This window comes from Glycine soja, chromosome 17 (assembly GCF_004193775.1).
Source record: "Glycine soja cultivar W05 chromosome 17, ASM419377v2, whole genome shotgun sequence".
NCBI lineage: Eukaryota > Viridiplantae > Streptophyta > Magnoliopsida > Fabales > Fabaceae > Glycine > Glycine soja.
This window is the reverse complement of record NC_041018.1, coordinates 38,945,966-38,956,784: the sequence shown is the minus strand read 5'-3', so window position 1 is coordinate 38,956,784 and position 10,819 is coordinate 38,945,966. Positions and strand designations below refer to the sequence as shown.

Genomic DNA, 10,819 nt, shown 5'->3' with positions numbered 1-10,819 from the left:
GCACTTTTCAAAGTACAAGAGTATTGACAAGTCAATTTGGAGGCGGAAACTAGTTTAGAACTGTAGATGTAACATATATAGAAAACAAGGATAATGGCTAAAAGAAACTAACTATTTTGATCGATTGGTTAAAAAAACTAACTATTAGCGAGTGGCAGTCAAGGTAAAGAAACTAATGAAAAATACTATTAGCCTTTGAAAAAAACTAATTGGCAAAAAGACAGAGTGTAGAACCTGATTTTCTCTCTGGAGACTCGCAACCAGGGAGGCCAAGCCTCAGCTCTGTCTCCTTCAAGTTTAGTGATGATGAGTTTCTATCATCCAATGCTCTATACATGAAAGCCACAACATGATAGGATTCATAATATGCAACACAAGTGGTTTAAACAAGTGGATTATAGTAATACTATATAGTACATTTGGAACATCGTTTATTCTTACATTTGGAAGAGGAAGAGTGGATCGAGTACCTCTATCTTTGCACAAACAGTAAGATCCTCTTCAATCCAATTCTTCATGAAAGCTCGTTCATACGTTTGCCTTGATGCCACAATCACGAGATCAGTCATCAACTCTAGAGAAAGAGGACAACAAAAATCAGCAGGTATCAGAACTGGGTTGATACTCTGGGCTTGTTTAAGCATAACAAGACGATCGTGCATACATGTTACAACAGCACAATGGTTCTACTACTAGTCAACACTTACTAGTCACAGAGTTTGTGGTCAGTCATGTTCATCTCCAACTTTCCCTTTGAAATCAGCTGTTGCTAACTTTAGCACAATGGTTCTGGATATTGAATTAAGAATTCAATTGCATGATTTCGTTTATATTATTTCTACCCAAAATCATTCAATTCTATTTATATTTACAGAAACACATTACACTAGGCAGATAACTATGGCTGTACATTCTGATTTGGCTTCATTAGAGAAGAAATCTAGTAATGAAGCTTCAGGTATGCATTTTTCAAGGAAATTAAATTTGATTGAAAAATACCAGGTAGATGAGATGCCATCATTGCAGTAACAGAAGCAATTGTTTAATATGGTTAGTGGATAAAAAATGCCAAACTATTTAATGTAACTAAGCAAGCCAAAAATTGCCAAGAATCCAATATTTTAACTAGAATTATCTGAAGAAAAAAAGAATACATATGGATATCAAAGGTCCATATATTGAGCATGCAGAAAATGCAATACATGGTAATTTAAAGAGTTTACTAAATTGAAGAGTAACTGAGATATTTGGATCATAAAAGTAACCATTTGAGCCTTAACATTTTCTTCTTTTCTCCGTTTGATACAACAAGAAATTTCATTTAGCAAACAAAGGGAATAAAACAAGCTAAAGATGGCTTCACTATATTTAAACAAGCCATTGCTGGCTTTTTTTTTTTTACTATTTTCATAACTACTAAATATCCATCCAGAACCATTAGTTGCAATGAATCATGACAAGAATAACAAATTTTGTAAGGGAAGGAAAACTAAAATAGGAAAAATTTGTACTAATAAAATTTGAGCAATGTAGGAGATGAGTTGCAGAAAAATCCAATATAGTTAAAATAGATGTTACATGCAAAAGAACATGAAAATTATATAGTTATAGATATATAAATTAAACATGCATTGTGTCTAATATTTTTTTTCTTTTAAAGGAGCAATACAAGATGAGTTGCAGCATGGCAGCATCGCGAAACCATTTTGGGCTTATAATAAGGATCAGAGGGGAGTAATAATGATCATGTAGTTGTGTTAGAACACCAAAACCATTTTAGGTTGTTGCAACTTGTAAGTGGCTTTTGAGTTTTGAGTCCAATGGCATTTTTGTTTTCATTTATGAGGCAAAGAAGAGAATCCTTGGGTTTGAAATAGTTTGATTTATTGGTAACTTGCTAGTTCTAAATGTTAAAAATTGTAGATTTTTGTGTTTAATGCCTATTGCTTATTTCATACATAAGTTATTGTAAAATTGCAGACACACTTTCAAATAGTAAAACCAAACCTTATATACTAAAATTTTTAGTATTCTTGAGCTCTTTTCACATGTTTTTTCAATTGTCCTACTTTGTTTTATCTCTTCTTCCACTAGTCATACAAACTATTTTTGTTTGATCTTACTATTTTGTTTGTTTACTATTATACCCTATTTTGTAATTAGTTTTTCTAACACGAACACAACCACAAAAGGAGCATTTGGAAGATTTTCTATCACATAAGCAACTATGTTGGAAATTAATTAAAAATGTTGAGTTACTGTGCTTATGAAAGTGACTTATGACCCTATTATATGTATAAAGTACTTATTAAGTAAGAGCTTACTTAACTGTTATCCGAACATGTCGATGTCCTTGATTAAGTAAATATGCATGCTCTTGAGAAATGACTGAGACTGCCAAATAATCTTCTTCTTTTCTCTTGTTAGTGCCTAAGGACAGCTTATACTCTTAATCAAGGAATGTGTTGGACAGTGTTGGCTTGGATATTCTCAATATCTACAACCATTTTTTCTACATATTGGGACCTTGTCTTAGATTGGGGCTTCCTCCAAAGGCATTCCAAGAACTGTTGGCTTAGAGATAAACTCCTAATCCCTCATAAAAGCGTATATTTTGCTGCTATGGTATGTAGTTAACAACAAAAATATTGTACTTTGAAACTTTCCAAGATGTTTATATTGAAAAGTTTAATGGTTATACATTGCGAGTATAAAAGATTTTGCCAACCAATTAGGAGTCTTGTTTAGAATTTACGATTAGGGTGGTTATTTTCAAAATCAACAAACTTATTACACAAGATGGCTTGTGTTTGCATGATAGTGTAAAAGAACTTTACCATACCGTCAGTGCATATACATTTTCTTCTATATTGAACATCTACCTCTCTGTCTGGAAAAAAAAATCCAAATACTCAATAGTTTGACTTGTCCTTGCTAGTATAAACTTTATCCAACCCTCATTGAGGAACGGTGTCTGCAATTCTGGTTTTCCCTCACTCATAGTCAGAAAAACAAATGGATAATACCTTCTAACTTTATTTCATTTAACTCCATAGTCTTAGATACGTAAAAAGAAGCACATAGATATCGAACACTTCAATAAGCAAATCAATGAAATCAAAACGTGAACCCAAATCAATGAAATGAAAATGGAAGGACAAATCAACGAAATCAAAATAGAAACACAAATTCAAGCAACAAACCCTATATCTAATCAAACAAAAAACATTAGAGATGAAAGAGACGGACCTGGAAAGCGATAAATCTACTTTCCGCAAAACACAACTAGGGTCCGAACTCAGCCTATGAACCGAGGGAAGAAGTGATGAAGAAGTTCCTAAAAAGTTAAAATTGTACAATATTAGTTAAATACAATATATCAAAAGCCACCACACCCAACTCTTCGTTACGAGGCCGATGTTACCTTTGAGGACAATGTCAGTGCCACAACAACCTCAAGGTTCTCAGAAAGGCACCCACACACCACGCGGAGCTCAGGGGGGAGATTCGGGTGCAGAGGTGAAGGTGCTGTGAGACGTAGCGCAGGAATTTTTCGAAGGTTCTCAGAAACTCACTCACGAGGAAGACCTAGCGCGAGACAGAAAAAAGCTTTTATAAAACATGGTTAACGACGGTGCATATTGAAACCCATCTTTGTATTTAGTGATTTTAACGACGACATTTCATATACACCGTCTTAGTGAATTTTCTCATAATTGCACAAATGCCCCCTGCCTAGCATACGAAAACGGGCCTACATGGAAACGTCGTTGAAAATTTAAGATATTTACATAAATGCCACCGCCCCAATTACTACGACGGTCATATTGCGACTGACCTCAAAATTGCGTCGTCAAAAGCCTTTATTTTAGTAGTGCTAGTCTAAACACATCAGAAAACAATATTCATTCCATCTAAAGTGAATATGTTGAAGGCTAGAAGTATTCTTTGCAATTGAAACTACGAATACTGTCAAATTTATCTGTTGAATTATGGAAGGAGCTATGACTGAAGGTTAGTAACCTAATTAAATTAAATATATTGTTATGTTGTTTGTGGTGTACAAAATTCACTATTTACCAACTATATTGTTAGAGTTTTGTTATTTATTATGATTTTATTCGGTTTGAGTAAAATTATTGTTGGTGCCATAAAATTAGGTTGAAATATTAGGGAACTAAATTAATAGTTGAATTGTTAAGAAATTAATTTATTAAATAAAAACTTTTACCTTCAAATTGATATGCAGTCTAACAGGTTATCCTCTTGAATAAACTTTTACCTTCAAATTGATTCGTACCTTAATCTACTATGTATAGAAGTCATTTGAGAAATAAACCACTGAAAACTAGATTTATTCATTTTGGGGACATGATATAGGGAATAGGGTGAACTAATATTTGTCTAATTAATAGAACTTCATTTGTTCGGCTGATATATTATATTTTCAATTTGGTTTTAGTTAATTTTTCCTTTGAAATATATCGTGTAGATTACAAGGGATGGAAATACAAAGCTTGTTGTGCTTCTACTTTATCCATAATTTTCAATTTCAACCAATTGTTCAAGTCTTCGTCTTTTGGAGAGTATATTCAGGTAGTAACTGAAAATTGTAAAAATGTATTTTTATCACATCATTATGCTCCAATACATTATCTATCATTCAGTTTGTTATGAATTATGTATTGGTTCTTCAGAGATGATGAGTATCTAGTCAACATGCAGTAGGTAGTAATTCCTTCATGGTACCAGCGTGAAGGATACATTAAGGCCATGGCAAATTTAATTGAAAATGAGCTAAAAGGTTTTGACTGCCCTGAGGAGGTACCACATCATGTTGTGTTTACTTGACTTAGACAAGAGTGTGGTTCTAGACATTTTATCATATCATTGTTATTCTCCTTTGAATGTTGATAGCATAATTTATATAGTCAAATTACCAGTTATTTTTTGTTAGGATAGTGGAATGGTGATGGTAAGAAAGTAACTTACTATGTGAAATGACATTGTGCTTCTTTAATTTTTTATCAAGATCTTTCTGTGAACATTTGTTATTCCTCATATCTTGTTTTGGCATTGTTGATGAAGTTTTTCCTGAACTTGAGTTCCCTTTAGCTTGAGCTAGGGAGTCACTTCATTGTAAACATTTGTTGTTACTGTTAGTGATTGATGTATATTGCAAGGTCATGATATTCTTTAGTGCACATGGAATGCCTCTTGCTTATGTAGAAGAGGCCGATGATCCATACAAGGCAAAGATGGAGGAATGTGTTGATTTGATCGTGGAAGAGCTTGAAAAGACAAAGATAACTAACGCATACACCCTTGCTTATTAGGTTGCTACTTTTTTTTAATTCAGTATCCTGATATTCTTTTTCAAAAGTATTAATACATGAAATTGATTTATACTAAGGGAAAATGAAAAAACATAACTACTAAGGTTTATCCTAGTATATGGAATAAGGTACACTGCAAGGGGAACTGTAGCATCATCCAAAAATGAACATTTCTATCAAGGATGACAATTTTTTAGCACAAGAAAGTAAAAAATCTGGACTCTAGAGTGAGATTTTTGTTCATGTATAAACTATAAAGTTGTTTGTGCTCAAATCATGATTGGATTTTTTCTTATAAAATGAGTGATTAACTAGGCAATAATATTCTGAACAATAGGAACAAAAAAAGGATCTTATCGATTCTCTTCACAGGATAATCAATTTTGCATATCATAATTGTTTTGGTGCTTTGATTTGGGTAAAATATATGCTTTAAGGCTGGATTTGGACCTGAAAGAGGTGCATTGAACACTACTCTAACAAACCCTAAGTTATATAGAGTTGCTTGATAGACTAATCTCATGAAAAATATTTTACCTATGAATATTTGAAAAATTATAAGCAAATATTTGAAGTCTGTATTTTTCTATTCTTCCTTTTCCCTACAACCTCAATGTTCAGCCCGTATTCCAAGTACCATTTGTTTAGGAACCAAGAATACAACAAGTAGGGGAACTTTTTAAGATTGTCAGATTTCTTGAACTTGACAAAAGGTAAGACTTCCCTATTAGGTGTTGTGATCATCATTAACAAAATTTTATTTTGCTATTGACATGCTTAAAGCTATTATTTTATTAATTTTTGTTCCCCGCGAAAATAGAATTTTAACCATATTTTGTTATTGGCTACCTACATCACAATGCAAGTCCAGGATGCAATTTGAGACCAAGCTGTGCTTATTTTAGGGTTGAAATAGCAATGAGCATTCAGAAGGTATATCCTTTATGCTTCCTGGTAGAGTAGTTATTAATTTGCATTAACTATCATCGTTCCATATTGTAATTCGATTTGAAAGTAGCAGTTGCAGAATGCAAATGCAATGTGATGTAATCATTTGTTGTAGTAATGTAAATTATTTTGCAAGTCTAACATTTTTAAGATATATATATATATATATATATATATATATATATATATATATATATATATATATATATATAATTGCAATTGATAGCTTTGATATATCATGAAATACTACTAATTATTTATTAAATTTGTGGTTTGTTTATTGACTTTCTAAGACGTTTTTTTGAAAGAACCGTCTTAGAAATGTCAATTTTTTAAACATTTTAAAAATAAAAAACACATTTTAAGACAGTTTCAAAGAGAACCGATGTAGAAATTGAGATTCTAAAATGGCTTAAAAACCATTGTGGAAAATAAACACTTTCAACGACGGCGGATTCAAAGACTGTTGAAAACCATTGTGGAAAGCCATAAACAACTGTCTTTGAAAGTGATTTTTGTAGCAGTGTGATATTGAAGACACCCATATTCTTTCCTCGATGGTAACCTTCTCGATGCTGCATAATTTGCTCTTTATGGTGGCATAATCAATTCACAACCTTCCCTCCACAAAGACTACTACAACAACAACAAATTTCAAACTTAGGATTTTGAGGGATGAGGAAGTGGTTTAGGAGAACACACATTTAACATACGGATAACCCTTTATAAAAATTACAACTTTAAAAAATAAGATACCAGCATGTCTCCTAAAAAACATGCAATGTCGACATTTTATCCAACTAGAAATCTCAAACTTGAAACATGTCCCTACACATAGACGACGGTTAACAACAACCACAGACAATGAGGATGAAAACTTGTAATGAAGTAAAACTTGAAGCTTGACCAGTCAAAAATTAGTTCAAGGACTAAAAGTTGGAATTTCAAAAAGTTCAAGCACAAAAAATTTAATTAATCCTGAATAAATTAATGAAGTTGAGATTAAAAGAATTAAAGCCAATAAAGTATTTTCTTAAAAAAAATATGTTTCATTAATGTTAGATATATAGAGATAATTTTGGAAAAATATAAAGAGAAAATTAGATTTGAACCTTTTAGCCTTTTACACACAACAACACTCTTTTTTCCTACATTACACATTTAATGTTTGAAAACATTTATATTACATTAACTCCTCTTACAAATTACACTAATACCCTTTATAAAGGACCCTTTATAAAGGAGGTTGTTGTAAATATTAAATAAGGAAAAATGTTATGTGTAATTAAAAAAAAGCTCATAAGATATTAATTTAATTTGCCCAAACATAAATTTAGGATAAAATTAATGTTACAAAATAAATTAACTAACTTTCTTGATCTTCCTAGAATATGGGAGGGAAGTAAAAATTAGACGAGGAGGGATTTAGGACCCCTCCATTTCCCTTACCTCTCCTCCTAAAAAATAAATCAAACAACAAATTTTTTTTAAAATCACTCTCTTTCCCTTTCTTACATTTCCCTTCAATCAAATAATATTTAAAAGAAATATCAATAATGATTTCTAGTTAGTTGACAATGTACCTAAAAGTTTTTAAAATTAACTAATATTATATAGTCATTAAATTCTGTAAATTTTGTCTAAGAATCCAAAAATTTTAAATATGACTATTTAAGAGAAAGTTTAAGTAACACTTATTGTAAAACAATATAATAAAGAGAAAGACTTTGTTTTTTTTTACAGTATAAAGACTTTGTTGTTTCTTTATAAAATAAGTGCATCAAATATAGTTTATGAATTTGTGGTTCTATTTTCTTAAATTCAATTATATTTCACAAGAAAATGACAGATAAACAAAGTCAACATATGAAATGAAGCAATTTCACAATTCTTAACAAGAAAAAAAAAGGGTTCATTTGATGAAAGAAAATGTTTGCTTTTCTTTCTCATTTCAATTTTCTAAAAATAGTTTAGATTTTCAAATTTCCAAGATTCAAAAAACATGTTTGTTTTTTTAGAGAGGCAAGAAAGTTAAATAATAGAAAGAAAAAGAGAAATTGAAGAGCGATAGAAAGACTATACAAAAACTCTAGGGATTTTGCTGTAGAAGATTGAAGTCCCCTTTCGAATGTTTCTTCATTAGAATCGCATTGGCAGCCCCATACTCAATGATGATGACCTGGCTAATTTAGTAATGTCAGATATGAAAAAAGCACAAAAGGTGAGAGAAAAATATTGAAAAAATTCTTTTATTTTCAAAAAGAAACATACTTTTTAAATTAATACACGGAGTTATAAGTTCAAACTTCAGTATTTTTTTTTCGGAACTGAAAACTTCAGTATTACAATATTATACACAAAAAGAAACATATTTTTTTTTAACTTATCTTCTGTTTTATTAAAAAAAAAAAACAGTCAAACCAAAGTTTTGGCTATCTAATAGTTATATATTGGTACTGTGGCCCACAAAATGAAAACCTTCAGTCAAGTCTCAGATAACGGTGTGCCAGAAAAGCAAGAAATTAAAATTTGACGTATTTAATGGGAAGAGAAGCTAGGATCCTTTGGTGGTCCTCATCATCCTTACTGATTTGACCACAAGTTAGTGCTTTATTTACATATTAGTATTTTACAATGCAGACTTTGATTATGTTGCCAAGCATGTGGTGTGAATGGAGACTTGGTTCAGTAAAAATTGAATGAAATAAAAGTGCAAACATATATTGCTGGAATAGAAACTGAGTTTAATTTGACAGTTTAAATTTTATTTTATACTATTAACTACGGCGAGACAAAATAAACAGTTGCTTTAGGCCCACCAAAACTACAGTAATTTTATCATATACTAATTCAATACGATAGTAATTAATTCACGTCAAGTAACAAAGTCATTATTTTGTTTAATGAAATGAATGTCAAGGCTTTAAAGTGTGCAGGTGTAATATTAACAGTTAAATTTGAAAGTTTCAATGTTAATAAATTCTTGTTAATAGAGGAAAATAATGGTTATATATATATATTATAAAATTTAATGTTTTCATTTGGAGTTTTCTTAAAATGAATAAAATGATTTTTATAGTAGATAACTAATATTAAGGTGTCATAATAGATAATATCAATGTATAGTTCTTTCTATTTTCAGGCTCTATCATTTTATATTTTTTTCTTATTTATTTTGCAACATTTTTTATTTATAATTCTTTGTTGTATTTTTATTTTATTTTGTTCTCATATTTTATAAAGTTTACTAGTATAATAAAAGGTCAAATAAAAAGTATGAATTTGGTTTAGAAAAATTAAAGAGGAAGAGGGTCAAATACAAAATAGAATTAATAGATTAGTCATTTTATCTATTGAAAGTAAAATATTAAAATTTCTTCATAAGATTAAAATATTAAGATTATATTTAAATAAATTTAATAAAGGTAAAACATAATGGAGAAGTTAGATAAAAACATTTTATAAAAATGTTAAATCATAAAATTTATTTTATCATATAAGAAAACTTTAATTCATTTTATTTTTTCATATCATGCCTAGAAAAAAGTTTATTCAAAGAGAAGGTAAGTCTTTTTTGAAAAAATTGTCTTAGGTTCCAAGACTTTGTTAACTAATGTACATTTTATCGTATATATAATTCTTTAAAAAAATTATTATAAAAATTAATAAACTTATTATATATAATATAAAATTTGTCAATACAAAGACTATTATTTACTCAAATCAATTAATTTATGGAAAATTATACTTGAATATCTTAAATGCTATGAGAAAAAACTCAAGTGTAACATTGATTAGAGATAATATTTTATTAATAAATATTAGTTGTTAGGTTGTAGGGGATTTAAACCCATGACATATCTCTTCATTTCTTTACTGTTTACCATTAAATCAACCTTATATCTTTTCAATTAAAGATAGTGTCAAAATAAATTATATATATAAGTGAAATTAAAGTAATTGATCAATCTCACCTACGAGTTAGATTTTGAAGTTGAATTAGACTCAAACTCACACTTTAATGTAATATTAGAGTTTGTCCTAAATGCATTAAAAGATCACACACAGTATCATCCATGCACTAAGTCCAAAAGGACTAAGTGTGAGGATGTGTATTGAAAGGGAAAAAAAAAACTCAAATCCAACATCGGATAAAAATAATACCAAGATGAAGAAACAATTTCATCTCATGGACTAACTTTTTTAATTGATTTAGACTCAAATTCACGTTCTAATAAATGTTATTTAACATTTTATGATTAATTAGGTAAAGTAAAAGAGAATATGAAATAAAATAAAATGAAAAAAATATTTCAATAAAGTAATGTGGCAAGGAGTGAGACCCATACATATTTTTTTTAAAATTTTCTTCATTTCTCACTTATTTTTTCACAATCAAACTCATCCTTAGTGAAAAAAAATATAAAAAAAGAAAAAAAATATTAGACATATTAGAGGGGATGTTTAAAATAATAGAATCACAAAATATCAGTGCTCAATCGCTCTTAATTTATTTCAAATTAACTTTTTATGAT

General features: G+C 29.7%; 1 pseudogene; it reads left to right on the top strand.

Annotated features, from left to right (window-relative positions):
- Positions 1-900: 900 nt before the first annotated feature.
- On the top strand, positions 901-5,336 carry LOC114391745 (annotated as a pseudogene).
- The last annotated feature ends 5,483 nt before the right edge of the window (positions 5,337-10,819 follow it).